The sequence below is a fragment of the Pleuronectes platessa genome, chromosome 8 (assembly GCF_947347685.1).
Source record: "Pleuronectes platessa chromosome 8, fPlePla1.1, whole genome shotgun sequence".
Taxonomy (NCBI): Eukaryota; Metazoa; Chordata; class Actinopteri; order Pleuronectiformes; family Pleuronectidae; genus Pleuronectes; species Pleuronectes platessa.
In genome coordinates, this window is record NC_070633.1 from 14,165,989 (window position 1) to 14,177,726 (window position 11,738).

Consider the following 11,738-nt stretch of genomic DNA (forward strand, 5'->3'; position numbering starts at 1 on the left):
GTGACGCTCTCCGGGGTTAAACCCCCACCAACCCACTAGTTTTAATTTCACAGCTGAAGAGAGAAGACGACTCCGTCTACTCGGCACAAAGCACATCGGTAAATGAACAAGATTCATCCTGAATAAAACATTCAGTGAGAATACCTAATGCCCACAGTGCTGAGCTGAATGGAAGCTTCAGAAGTAAAAAGGGGATCAAGAAAGGAATCTATGAAGAGTGTTCAAGTGGGTTTCATACCCGTAAAGACACGAGCACTTTGACCTCACCTTCATGTACTTTAAAAGCTGCCATCAATATATGTATGAGTGCAGTCCTTTCAACTTTTCACAGGACATTTCATAGATACTCTGCAGAGTTTTGTTGGAGTCTTGTGGTTGTAGTACGCTGTCAAGGAAATAAGAGGATACAGGAGGAATAGCAACATTAAGGCTTCAGCCTACCTTTGACTGTATATATAGATGGATGCCCAATGAAGCTAAAATATCTCGGCTAAATGCGCTGCCATCTTGCACCAAAGATGTTATTTGGCACCAGAGTCTTTGCAGTAGTGATTGATGTTCAGGTGTAGTAGCAGCATCCAGCCGATGTGCTCGACCAATCATGAGTCAGCTGTCAATCATGACCTGTTTTTAAAGCATCAAACCCAAACTATGCAGATGCACGAGCACCTGAACAGACATCAGGGAGATTACAACTACCGAAAATGAGAGACACAATCTATGGGGAAAATTAACTTGATGTGTAATTTGTCATTTTGTAAAGGTCACCTAAGTGCACTGTTCGGTCCATGTCCCATCCACTAACATGGAGGAGGCGGGTTTTAACTATCAATTTTGGTCATTTTTATCATTTTTGGAGTCAACAAACACCTGAGACATTTTAGTTGAATTATTTCAGTGACGTCTCATTTTCAACATACTTTTTCATATCCCATCATTTATTATTTCTATGTGTTTATTTTAGATTACAGCCTTAAGACAGCCTCTTTGTGTAGTGGTACCATGGTTACAGGTCCTGCGAGGTGTCATGTCACTGAGTTCTGAAGTAACACAAACTGACACGCCTCAGTGAATCCAGTTCACACTAGCAAACCACGTCAGGAATCACACTCACTCATCACAAAAAATAAATCTAGACCAACTCCAGGGCCAAACAGGGCCTGTATATCTTTATGAGCCCTTTTCACCTGTAGTGGTTGTTCTTTTCCTCAAACTATATCCTGTGTCATACACAAAAATAACATTTACGTGGTAAATCCCACCCCCAATTGTCAAATGAAACAAAAACTGAGTCATCATAACTATTTTCGGACACAAGCTGTTGTTCACTCTTTTCAAACAAAAAAATCATGTAATACATGTAATCAAAAATGATCCACTACATGATACTTTACCAAATCTATGGTCACACGTCTTTAATAATACGTGCACATACAAATAACTCCAATATCGTGTTAAGCAGGTTACCAGGTCAGAACATGCTCAAGGATTTTAAATGTCAGATGTTATAATATAGACCGGTTGACCTTTGACTACAAAAAACAACCTGACCCCTCTTGTCACTGCAACACTGTATTGTGAGCAACATGGATTTGGGCCAGAATAAAAAGGAAAATTCTTAAATCGTCTCACAGGCTGAATACAACTGCACCACAGACCTGATGTAGCCCACAGGCCTTGAGTTTGTCATGTTGAATGTGCAGGGTTCATCAGGTTCAGTCCTTCTTGGTACCTGGCAGTACTGCACCTGTTAACTGCAGCACAGGGAGTTATTCAGAGGCTGGATTCAGTTGAGAAGATGTTACATCTTCAGATAACATCAATACTGTGGTTTTTGTTCCGCAAACATAGAGGACATAAGTATTCAGTGTGTTCACACAAATACCAGCAGGTTGTTGAAGTGGATTTTGTTTAGTTTAGTTTTAGTTTTAAATCATTGAGGGGAAAATGTACAAAATTTCACAAAATTTCTCTTAGGGTTAGGGTTTTTCTTTTATGTCTTGTTTGTCATAGTGTAAAATTGGTTGTCTTAGTTCTCATTAATTAAATAAACATGAGGTGACAGAGCCTCAGACTTGGACTTGACCAGAACTCATTGGTTGCTAGGTTCAACTTGTTTAAGGACCTGACTGCCTGAGGACCTGACCTGGATAGAGACTTGAATGGCAAAAGGCTGAGGAGGCTCAACTGCCAATACAATGTAGTCACCATAAGCTCAAGCTGGCACCAATTAAACACATACGGTGTTTGGAATAAAATGATTAGGACCAACTGGCTGACAGGCACTGAGTAAAACTACTATCATTGCTAAAGATAAATGATACATGAATAAATGTGTGCAGTCCTCTGCATGTCCTGTGTGCAGTGTACATCATCAGCAGTCAGACTTACAGCTGAAGACATACATTATGTATCATAAAGTGCCTGGTGTTGGGTCTATGTGCTGGATACTGACACAGACGTAGTCAGGTCTCCAGGATGAGTAATTGGGTGAATAAGAGGGGACAAAACCTTCATTTCAAAAGTCTGTTTTCTTGGACGAGGACGTGTATTGATTATCTTTTGCCGCCATACAGTAAAATTAGGCGGAGCATTTTTGACCCAGTTGTAGGATGCACTTTGAGCAAAGACAAGGCAACTATGAAGAGAGGGGCTGACGTACTTCCCTAGAGGACAAATCTTGAGGGGGGGAGGAAAGCCATGCATCCTGTTTAATTATCAGCCCCGATATCCCACTGGGTTCCCAGGAAACAGACTCCTGAAATCAGATTGCTCCCCTGAGTCTAATCCTGTGTTCTGTGTGTGATTCTGCAGCTGTAGACCTGTTTAAGTGTGTAAATGACAGCTACCTCTCAGCATTTCTTCATTTTTTTCCTTCCACCAGTATCTCTGTCTTTCAATCAACCTGCAGGGGCCACCGTGTCCTGGTCTCCATCAGACTTCCCGTCACTGACAGGGATGACTTTAATTATATGCTCGGCGTTGCTTCCGAAATAGATTTGTGATTCACCAGCCCACGCAGTGGCAACACGTGCACAGACACACGCTCACATGCACACAAACACGCACACACTTGCATTCTGCTGCCACACAAACAAACACCTCTCTAGTAATCAACTCTGATGGAACACAATTAATATCCAATTCCAGCAGCCTTTGTTTCCAGCAGGGGATTTAGAAAAGAAATGAGGGACTCTGTGGGGAATTGACTCATAACAACCGATATTTACTGTGGTGACATTGTCGGCTTGGGGGTCAGGGGTAAAGCCCGATAGCGAGCTCAGGCCTGAATTGTCTTTGAGAGAACAACGCTAACTGCAGGACGGGTAAACCACCTGCACAAAATGTCCCCTCGGCGGTTGTTATTAGGATGTGAGAGGTCTTTAGTATGCCGGAGGCCTCAGGTGTTTGAAAACCCACGAAGATTCCAATCTTAAGCTTCCCATCTGGCTCTTGATGACACACCGTGGATAGCCAGACGATTGAATCCCCCTCATAGTCCTCAATCAATAGCAGGAGCAGCGGGGGAGGGAGTGGTGTCTCGGCTTCTCTCTGTTTCCCCTTTAAATCTGACTTGCTATGCAGGGAAGACAGCACCTTCATCCGTTACCTTGCAGGAAAGACAAGGCCGAGAAACGCCTCTGGGCAAACTGGGGGCTCTGCAGTTCCCTGCCTGGCTGCCTCAGCGATAAACTGTGTGTCTGTAGCCCGTGGTGGAGCTATGTGTTTGTTGTCATATGTGGCCGCTGTGGTTGGACTTCCAGATGGACTGGTTTGTGGGTGAAGGATGATGAGATTGGAGAGGTCGAAAACTCCCTAATGGCTGTTGTACTCGTGCTGACACATCAGAGGGTGTGGCCTAGAGGACACTGTCCTGGAGGAACATTTCTATTAAAGTTGAAAACCTGGGAATTTTAGGTTCTAGGGATGGCAGTGTTGGTCAGTTCACTGTAGTCCGGATTGAAATATCTCCAAAGCCAGCTGTTCAAAAGAAAATGTGTGAAGGAGGGAAACCAATGTTCCACATTGTTTCTTTACATTGATAAACTTAGTAACGGTTTTATTGGACTGTATACTGTAGTGTTTGTGATGCATTTAGTTGTTGTCTTGCTTCTGTTAATCGCCTCAGGTTGAGAGCAGGATTACACAAAAACAGATTTCCGCAAAAGTAAGGATGCAGTATGGGTCAGGGAAGAACCCATTAAATGTTTGATTTGGATCAGATGGCAGATCCAGGATTACTTTTATCACTTTCACCAATGTTTGGAAATGTGTTTTTTTGACATTTTCACCAATTTCCTGGGGAATGATTCATGGATCCTGATGGAAATATGTGGCTCATTTCGGGGGCTGTAATGAATGAGTATGAGTGTGTGAAATTTGGTGCGGCTTGACTGAGTTTAATGGGACTGTTGGGCCAAAGCGGCCATAGGTTTGTACTGCAATGTGATTCCGTTCTGCAGAACATGAACCAGCTGCAAACCAATTTTAATGGAGTCATAGTTTTATTATTATTATTATTACTTTTAGTTATAGTGATAAAAATACTACTGCTAATAAAAAATCATTAGGAAATAAAGGACTAAAACAGGAAAAAAATATTTTATCAGCAATATTAGATACTGACACAAATCTCACCCTAAAACTGATTTCTGTCAGACAACTCACGTTTGATCATGTAATATATTTATTACAACAGATTTAGTGTTTGGCGTCTAGGCTCCAACTTAATCACTCCCCCATATGATTACACAGGAATGATGGGAGTGATGAGCAAATACTTGTAACCCCCCGTTGGAGCCTACAGGTGGATGCTGGGGTGGTGGAGGGACTGTAGCAACAGGTAGCCATACTGCAGCAGCAGTGCGAGCAAGAGGGGTTGATGGGAAATGTCTCTCTGGTTAAATAGACCACCTGATAAGGTGGGTGTGTATTATAGATGGTTGTGGAGATTGAGGTATATCACATGATGTATGTCACATGATGTATGTCCCGTGATTGGCGCAGCGCAGCTCGAGTTGCCTGCCAGAACTAGCTCGCAGGCGTCGCCATATTTCTGTCAGACAACTCACGTTTGATCATGTAATATATTTATTACAACAGATTTAGTGTTTGGCGTCTAGGCTCCAACTTAATCACTCCCCCATATGATTACACAGGAATGATGGGAGTGATGAGCAAATACTTGTAACCCCCCAAAACTCCACATAGTCGGAGCCTGACGTACGGATCGGTATCTGCTATGTGTGCGCCATTCACCGCCGCGGTGTGGCCATTCTCCGTAGGGGCATTAGCCTGCAGGAGAATATGCTAACTAGTGAACCTGTTATGTGAGCCATTCACCGCCGCGGTGTAGTCATTCGCTGTAGCCAAATTGTCTGCGGGGGAATATACTACCTGGTGAGGTTCACTATACGGGAATATAGTGAACTTGGCACATGGCAACATATGCACCGGAATTTCCCCTTTAAGCCCAGCAAACCACCTGAAATGTAATAAAATAATCAGTCTGCAAAGCACATACAAATTATTCACTCACATGTTTTGTTTGTATCGCCAATATTCAAAACATGATTCGTTTCATCGGGCTTAACAAATGCGACATCCTGTCCTTAACCCTCGACAAGAGTAAGGAAAAACTACCAAAAAACCCCCATAAACAGGGGAAAATGTAGAAACCTCAGAGAGAGCCACATGTGAGGGATCCCTCTCCCAGGATGGACAGGAACAGATGTATGCCACGGCAAGGGTGCAATGAATCCCTTGGCATCGTTCGCATTGTATCGTCACCATTTGAGGGGATGAAGGCGCGCCGAAACACGCCTGTGACTACCCCGGACGCAGAGACCTGATGGATCCCGAGATCTGACATGCAACAAAGGATTTGTGCAGCGGAGATTACATATTAAAACATCAAGGCTGCAGATGATGTTTGAGAGTCAATATTCCTTCTTGTGGTGTCCAACATGGCATTAGTAGCATTGATGATGGAGTGTTGCAGTCCTAGCGGTGCCACATCTTAGTAAGTGCGGGGACAGCATCCAGGTGTTAGGCCTCAGCTCTGGCAGGGATGGCGAAGCTTTGAGGAGATCTCGTCATGCATTTTCGACCATTGATTGGTAGAAGAGGGATGCAAGCGTTTGATCATAGAGGAGAAAGAACAGAAAGCAGTATTATTCTTAACAATGATAATTCAGAAGTCTCGACAAGATCTATCAGACTTGTTGTGAACATGTGTTCTTCTAAGACTAGAGAGGATAAGGTCATGTAGAGGATTAAATAAGCGTCCTTGTCAGATTTCCTATTAGACTGCTTCCGTTATCGTATACTCTGACTCACCTTGACAACAATTCAGTAATAAGGAAATATAAAGCCAAGGTAAATGTTAGGTAAGACTGTCATCATTGAGGATTCATAGCTTTTCTATTGTAGCAGCATTGACACGTGACAAGGTTATTGGTTCTTGATCTATTCACTGCTCTGTAGGAATTGGATGAATACCATGGGGTCAAGACGCTCGGGTATGGTTGGACAGATGGGATTTCCCTCTGTTTAAACAGACCGCCTAATGCGGTGGATGAGTGCTGTGGCTTATTGTGGCAAGTGAAGTATGTCACCTGATATGTGTCACATGATTTATGTCACCTGATGTATGGCACATGACTGAAGCAGCGCAGCTCGAGTTGCCTGCCAGAACTAGCTCGCTGGCTTCGCTCCATTTCAGTCCGACAACTCATGTTTGATTATTTATTACGATATTTATTATTCACAGTAGAACATGTTTGTGTTTGGCTTCTAGGCTCCAACTTAATCACTCCCCATATGCTAACACAGGAATGATGGGAGTGATGCGCTAATACTGTAACCCCCCAACACTGCACAGATTTGGAGCCTGACGGATGAATCGGTATCTGTTATGTGTGCGCCATTCAACGCCGCGGTGTGGCCATTCTCCATAGGCGCATGCCTGCTGGAAAATATGCTACCCAGTGAGCCTGTTATGTGTTCCACGCCACTGCGGTGTGGCTATTCTCCATAGGCGCATGCCTGCTGGAGAATATGCTACCCAGTGAGCCTGTTATGTGTTCCACGCCACTGCGGTGTGGCTATTCTCCATAGGCGCATGCCTGCTGGAAAATATGCTACCTAGTGAGCCTGTTATGTGTTCCACGCCACTGCGTTGTGGCTATTCTCCATAGGCGCATACCTGCTGGAGAATATGCTACCTAGTGAGCCTGTTATGTGTTCCACGCCACTGCGGTGTGGCTATTCTCCATAGGCGCATGCCTGCTGGAGAATATGCTACCTAGTGAGCCTGTTATGTGTTCCACGCCACTGCGGTGTGGCTATTCTCCATAGGCGCATGCCTGCTGGAGAATATGCTACCTAGTGAGCCTGTTATGTGTTCCACGCCACTGCAGTGTGGCTATTCTCCATAGGCGCATGCCTGCTGGAGAATATGCTACCTAGTGAGCCTGTTATGTGTTCCACGCCACTGCGGTGTGGCTATTCTCCATAGGCGCATGCCTGCTGGAGAATATGCTACCTAGTGAGCCTGTTATGTGTTCCACGCCACTGCGGTGTGGCTATTCTCCATAAGCGCATGCCTGCTGGAGAATATGCTACCTAGTGAGCCTGTTATGTGTTCCACGCCACTGCGGTGTGGCTATTCTCCATAGGCGCATGCCTGCTGGAGAATATGCTACCTAGTGAGCCTGTTATGTGTTCCACGCCACTGCGGTGTGGCTATTCTCCATAGGCGCATGCCTGCTGGAGAATATGCTACCTAGTGAGCCTGTTATGTGTTCCACGCCACTGCGGTGTGGCTATTCTCCATAGGCGCATGCCTGCTGGAGAATATGCTACCTAGTGAGCCTGTTATGTGTTCCACGCCACTGCGGTGTGGCTATTCTCCATAGGCGCATGCCTGCTGGAGAATATGCTACCTAGTGAGCCTGTTATGTGTGCCATGCCACTGCGGTGTAGCTAATCGCCATAGGCGCATGCCTGCAGGAGAATATGCTACCTTGTGAAACTGATTATGTGCGCCATTCACCGCCGCGGTGGGGCCATTCTCCATGGCGCATGCCTGCAGGAGAATATGCTACCTGTGAAACTGTGATGCGCACCATGCACCCCCTTGGTGTGGTCATTCGCTGTAGGCACATTGTCGCGGGAGACTATATACTGCCTGGTGAGGTTCCCCCCAACTGCCCTGGCTGTAGGAGAATATATTGTGAACTTGGCACATGGCAACCTATACCCCAGAATTTAACACTCTAAGTCCAGCAAACCACCTGAAATGCTGGCAATCATGGACAATCCGTCTCACCCCTCCACAAAACACTGGAAAAGGCTAAGGAGAAGCTTCAGCCATAGACTCATTCAACCCCGCTGCTCTAAGGAACGATACAGGTCGTTCCTCCCAACCGCAATAAGACTGTACAACGCATCTACCTCTGTCAGAGCCACCATCACTGAACTAAACTAAATATACCTGTCTCAATTCATCATTTTATACAATAATATTGTCTTTTGCACACTCTGTCTACATATTCTTACACTCATAGTACATTATATTATCTATTGCATCGCCAAATACTTATATCCGTACTATATATTATATCATACTCTTTGTATATTCTTTGTATATATAAGTCTATATACACATATTTATACATGTGTACATGTTATTATTATTATTATTATTATATTTGACTATTATTATATATACTGTTACTGCTATTATTACTATATACTGCTATTATATTGGTATAATTACTATCATATATAAATATATATTATATATACTGTACAATTTTTTATATACTATCTAACAATAACATTACCATCATATCATCAGTACTATTACCATCATCTGCCACTGCACCTTATCTACCTATTTATCTTGTGTTTCTGTTTTTATTCTTTCTACCTCAATATTTTATTCTATTGTATTGTATTTTATTGTAATCAAATGTACCGGCTGCTATGACGACTTAATTTCCCTTCGGGGATGAATAAAGTAATCTATCTATCTATCTATCTATCTATTTACAGACCTCAGAGTGACAAAGGGAGCCACAACAACTAGGGCTGCACAATTAATCGAATTGCATGATCGTCAGCGATATTGACATTTAAAATGCGTGCTTTGCTACATATCAAATCAAGCGCTTTCTCGACTAACATTCGCTAACCACCAGAGGGAGAACAAAATGGGAGTTGTCATGCACGCACCCTGCAGCGGTAGCCAGAACAACGTTTTGTCTGCAGCCAGTTCCGGTATTTCTTAGAGAGTAGAGACAGAGAGTAGCCAATCACGGTGTCGTGTGAAAGGTAAATCAATTATCAGGAGCAGAAGGCGAGGAGCTAGTCTTTCGAAAAGGATCATCAACCGTTGTATGGTAGTTTGGAATTTAGGGCAAGTGATGATAACCAAGAACAAATCATGCCAGAGTGCGTTTAGAGTTGTGTTTGCGCCGCATAGCAATACAACTACCTTGTTTAACCACCTGAAAAAACGACCCACAAACCATAGTACAACAAGTGCATCAAGGTCAAAACTAACATTACCTCCCTGAATCTCCGTCCATGTCCAACGTCAACAGAGAAAACCATAAACGACCATTCATGGTGCGACAGCGTATCCATCCCCTTCCCGAAGACACACTGGAATAACTGATGCGATCGCATTTCATTTGGCCAAAGACATGTGTCCAATAAATACTGTGAGCAATGATCAAGCACAACAATGGAGCCGTACATGTCCCTGACAATTCACTGCATTGATTGTAATTTGCAATGAAGAGTCGATGCTTACAGACGTCATTTTTTCTCATAAGAACCGACAGGAGAGTCGATTGCCCAGGACCTGAAAGATGTGTACATTAGCTGGAATGTAGCACAACATGGAAGTGAAGCAGTGTTCTTGTGCCTTTAAACATGAAAATGCTATAAAAATATATTGTTCCTAAAATGTATGAATAATCATGATATTAATATTGATCTAAATAATCGTAATTATGATTTTGGTCATAATCATGCAGGCCTTACGACAACGCTGCGCACAGAAGTGTTGTGGTGTCTTGACACAACAGTAAACCACCACTCTCTCACATCCAATGAAGGATGTCCAGAATTTTCTGGTGCACTTCCTCAAAGTGCACCAGATTGTAGTTGACAATCCGAAGACAAAATAGTTGCCCGCGAATTTAATATTTGATCATTCGTTAGTTACCTCATGCGCGTGTTATTCGCGCAGCTGTAATAAACTTTGTTTTACCGGAGGTGCTGATGGAAGTAGCTGAGGAGTGAGCCATCTCGCTCCCTTCCTATCCCTGAAACTCGGGCATGTGCAATGCGATAAATATAGCACATGGCACGTCCGTTGCGAAATCATCGCATGCCAGAAGTCATAAGAAAGTCATATATACAAGTTATTTACAATTATTGCATTCAACATCTATGAGGGCCCACCTGAGGCCCCAGCACCCTGCACAAGATTGAACCCCAACCCTTGGTTGGAGGAAGACCACTCCACCCACATATATATTATATTATATAATTGAAAGTTTCCGGAATAACAAAACATATTACCTGCTAGCATTTGATTCCTTTGGGAAAGGTACTGTTGTCAGGAGACAGAAGCTTCAGACCCATGGCTGGAGATTGGACTACAACTCCCATAATCCTGCTGGAGTGACGTACCAGGAAGTACTATAACACGAGCCGGTCCCGTAATTTTGTTTACATCACGTGCAGGGAAGATGGCGTGTGATTCCAGCCTGAATTGTTTCATTCATAACGTTCAGTGCAGACTTCATTCAGCAGAGGAGACAGGATGAAAGCCCCAGCGGATCCAGGCGCGCTTCCTCTGCCCGAGGGACAACATCCCGCGGTGAGGGAGAAGTTGGTAGAGCAGAGATGTCCCGGGAAGAATCCGTCAGCGAAGCTGCCGTCAGTGACGCTGCCACCAGCGTTTGTTCGGCCTCGCGGAGCCGCCTTCAGTCAAGAAGTAGTTGAAACTAACTCGTGGCTCAGACCCGATGAATTAAACGCTTCGGGTGCGCAGCTCCTCCAGGATGTGGTGCGCGCTGAGAGGCCCGCGGGAGTCGTGGCGCAGACGCTTGACGTCCGATTCACACGTAGTGAATCTTGAAGGACCGAGCCGAAATTTCGGAAATAAAGCGAACTTCTTCAGAGGAGGAATTACTCGGATTGAGAGAGACAACGACCCACGGAGGAACAACGGTCACTTGGTCAACGGCTGAGACACTGTAGCAACAGGTAGCCATACTGCAGCAGCAGTGCGAGCAAGAGGGGTTGATGGGAAATGTCTCTCTGGTTAAATAGACCACCTGATAAGGTGGGTGTGTATTATAGATGGTTGGGGAGATTGAGGTATATCACATGATGTATGTCACATGATGTATGTCCCGTGATTGGCGCAGCGCAGCTCGAGTTGCCTGCCAGAACTAGCTCGCAGGCGTCGCCATATCTGTTGCACATGAAGAAAGTGTTTTGGGGAACATATAAAACGTTTGTTACAGAAATATTCAGAAATATATTGACATACAGTGAGATCTGAAATTATAGTCAGAAATACTTTATTGATCCCCAGTGGGAGATTGGGTTGCATTTCAGTCTCTCCAGCCAAGAATAGAAAAAAAGAAAGACCAGGACAATAACAATGAGAAAAATACAAAATACAGGTAAGGGTATAGCATTTTTTAAAA

General features: G+C 44.1%; 1 long non-coding RNA gene across 1 annotated transcript; it reads right to left on the bottom strand.

Annotated features, from left to right (window-relative positions):
- Positions 1-4,669: 4,669 nt before the first annotated feature.
- LOC128446503 (uncharacterized) lies at positions 4,670-11,379 on the bottom strand. The gene is made up of 2 exons (XR_008339583.1): positions 10,600-11,379; positions 4,670-6,091 (listed from the first exon to the last, which is right to left on the bottom strand). It is a non-coding gene; the product is annotated as an uncharacterized LOC128446503 (long non-coding RNA).
- Between the last annotated feature and the right edge of the window lie 359 nt (positions 11,380-11,738).